This window comes from Octopus sinensis, linkage group LG4, assembly GCF_006345805.1.
Source record: "Octopus sinensis linkage group LG4, ASM634580v1, whole genome shotgun sequence".
Taxonomy (NCBI): domain Eukaryota; kingdom Metazoa; phylum Mollusca; class Cephalopoda; order Octopoda; family Octopodidae; genus Octopus; species Octopus sinensis.
Window position 1 is genome coordinate 59,388,288 of NC_043000.1, and position 3,772 is coordinate 59,392,059.

The 3,772-nt window shown below is 36.7% G+C and overlaps 1 non-coding gene across 1 annotated transcript; it reads right to left on the bottom strand.

Moving 5' to 3' along the window:
• Positions 1-1,715: 1,715 nt before the first annotated feature.
• On the bottom strand, positions 1,716-1,787 carry Trnac-gca. The gene has a single exon. It is a non-coding gene; the product is annotated as a tRNA-Cys (tRNA).
• Between the last annotated feature and the right edge of the window lie 1,985 nt (positions 1,788-3,772).

Here is a 3,772-nt window from a genome sequence, read left to right on the forward strand (position 1 = left end):
TACTATGCTAACTTTTAATTGACTTTATAGTCAACTTAATTAACCTTACTTAAATCATATATATTGCTAATCTTTCTTAATTCTATTCTAAATTTAATATGTAATTCTATTCCCTTAATGATACATTTGATTTTCACTATAAATTTTGAATAAGTAAAATCCCCCTACCAATTGTTATTTGACCTCTAGATGTCGACCTAAATTCTTTCTTACAATATATAAACATAAGTTAAAATAGAAACAATAATAAATAAATAACCTTCTATTCTAGTGTTATCCTTAACTTTCTTACTGTATCTTCCTCTACTGATAACCTATGACCCCTTTAGCGTTTTCCTTTGATCTCTCTGTATTCTTTATCCCACCATTAACTCTGTGAGTTTCTAAGTTCAGAGCTGGCGGTGGTCAAACTTACTGTTCTTTTATGAATTTAAAATTCCTTCAACACTGACCTAGATTTTCTGTCACCACAGAAACAGACTAACCTTTGTCTGTGGCATCTTTATTCCCTCTTACTCCCCCACTCCTTTCATCCCATAATGTCCTTTACTTTGGCTAAACCTACCTCGCTGTCTTTCTTGCTACTATAACATTCTGTCTGCAACAGTTAGATGTGAACTGAACCGGTGTGTGACCAGTATCTTTCCTCATGTCTCCTGGAACTTATATCTGCATCTTTATGGATGGATTTACCTTCTCTGAGAAGTTAATAATCATTTAAAAAACTTTTTTAAAAAACTGTGCATTGTTGGAAAACATATAAAGTCTGCTTATAATCTTACTTCAAATTCATAGAACTCACTCCTAATACTTCATAAGGATATTTACACTCTCTAGGATGTTTGGAAAACATATATGTGATTTAGCTGTAATATTTTCAGCTTTAAATAAAATGTTCTTAGTATGAAACAATTGTACTAAACTACTGATCCATTCTTGTTACTTTTTTCTTGGTTATAATCACCCCACATAATTTTATGGTTAATACCATAAAGAATTCTGGTGCATCTAAGTTAAGTACCATATTCATTTGAATTCATTTGAATTCATTTGAATCATAATTGTTTTGCTGAAATTATATATATATATATATATATTATATATATATATATATATATTATATATATATATATACGACGGTCTTCTTTCAGTTTCCACCTACAAATGCTTTGGTCGGCCCGAGGCCACAGTAGAAGACACTTGGCCAAGATGCCACGCAAAGGGACTGAACCCTGAACCATGTAGTTGGGATGCAAGCTACTTACTACACAGCCACGCCTATTCATACACATAAACAATGTTCCGTGTTTATTCTGTTATTCTTTTACAATTTGCGTCGGGGTGATAGTAAAGCTAGAATGCTGAAATCAAACTTTTACGTATCATCACTACTATCTGAATTCAAATCGCTCCGAGGTGGATTTGGCCATTCATAGGTATGTATGTACTTAACATGTACTGGATTTAATTCAAACTACTATACCCATCCTGAAATGCAAATTCGTTCCTTGCCAATGAGACATCGTTATATTCGTGAGATGGAATGAACATTACGGCGTCAACATCTCTATCATTAAAAAGTTCTCGAGTTTCCTGTATACGAAAGAAAATGTAATGACGGTATTTGTAATTATTTCCATTCTTATGATTCTGTACTCATGTTAGCGAAAATTCAATATATTATTTTAAAAAATCTTTGAAAACGAAAATTTCAAAGGGGACACCCGGGATTGAACCGGGGACCTCTCGATCTGCAGTCGAATGCTCTACCACTGAGCTATATCCCCGCGCGTTAATGTACCGGCATATATTTCTATTAAACCACTAAGCGTACTTGTTGATTCTTGGAAGTAGCGTATTAGTCGTTTGTCAGATGTTTTCATACATACACAAACGACAAACACCCTCACACCTACACATGCGCGCACACGCACACACACACACACACAAACACACACACACACACACATACACACACGCGCACGCACACACACACACACACACACACACACACACACACGTACTTTATATTTTCACATACACGAATACTTATAGCGCTGATACTCTAGAAACTACGTAAACATCATCTTGTTCCAAGACTCGTTTACGATTCTATAGGAATTCTTTTCTTTTCTTTCTATCTCGTTGTAAGCATACATGAAGTAACTTTCGAGATTATATTCCTTTTCGCAAATCACTTAGTACTCTTCATCCAAATATACAGTTCCGACGAACAGTCGGAAGTTGTGTAACTTTTAAACTCTGATAGCCGATTACATCGACTCCAGTGCTAATATGCATTTTTTATTGACCTCGAAAGGATGAAAGGCAAAGTTAGCCTCGGCAGAATTTGAACTCAGAACGTGAAGTCGGACGAAATGCCTATTTCTTTACTACCCACAAGGGGCTAAACATAGAGGGGACAAACAAGGACAGACATATGTATTAAGTCGATTACATCGACCCCAGAGCGTAACTGGTACTTAATTTATCGATCCCGAAAGGATGAAAGGCAAAGTCGACCTCGGCGGAATTTGAACTCGCAACGTAACAGCAGACGAAATACCGCTATGCATTTCGCCCGGCGTGCTAACGTTTGTGCCAGCTCGCCGCTTTTCGTAGATAAGTAATAACAGTGGAAGAAAGATTGAGATAGCGATTCATGTTATTCAACGTACCGTGAACAGACCATACCTGATAATAACGATAAAGTAACAAATACAATATTTCCGGACGAGTTGGGGCAGCATTTGGTTTCCGTTAAAAGTTGTATTTAGTTTCAGTGACAATAATACTGTTGCTGTTAAAGTCTTGGCTTATCAGAATTGTGAATAAAAAGGTACTCCAACCGTGACCTTTCCATCTTTTTTCCCAAGCAGAGTGCATGCAGGACCACATGTTGATCCGTTATTGTTTACATCCAGTCCAGATTTGAGTATACCTGCACAAATGCACCCCACCCCGAATTTTTCTTTCTTTTCAGAAAAATGGATATTTGTCAATGAAATTTTCTACAACTATATTTCAGCTGGTTTAGAATAGTGGTTCTCAACCGAGGTCCATATGGTCCCTGAGGACCATATGATTTGGGGGGATCCACACAACAATATAGTAAACTGGGGATTCACTTTAGTATTTTAAGCGCCCCTGATCAGTGGTTCCCAAACTTTTTCACGCTCCCGCCCCCTTGACACCTTCCTAGCACCCCACCCTAACTTACCATCACAAGCAAAGACCTTACCAATTTAAAGCAATTGGATTTCACAAATTATTGTTTTTACATGAATCGCCACCCCTTTATCGCCCCAATTTTCACATGAATAGCTACCCCATTGTCGTCCCAGTTTTCTTTAACACCCCCTTGGAACTTTCCACCGTCCCCAGGGGTAGTGGCAGATTTACTATCAAATTAATGAAGCTTAAGCTTCAGAGCCCTTAATACCCGAGGGGCCCCTCTGGTCAACTTAATTTTTTCGTTCTGTCAATATTTTTCTTTTTGTATTTTGCCATGCAGACAGGGCCGATAAAACGAAATAGACTGAGAAAAAAGTTTTGTCTCTATACCAGTCCCCTAAAAAAGGATGGTGTCAGTGAAACGACAAAGAAAAGTTTTAAAAAACCATGTATGTATGTATGTATGTATGTATGTATGTATGTATGTATGTATGTATGTATGTGTGTGTATGTATGTATGTATGTATGTATGTATGCATGTATGCATGCATGTATGTATGTATAATATATAATATAATGAAATTATTGTATACAGTGC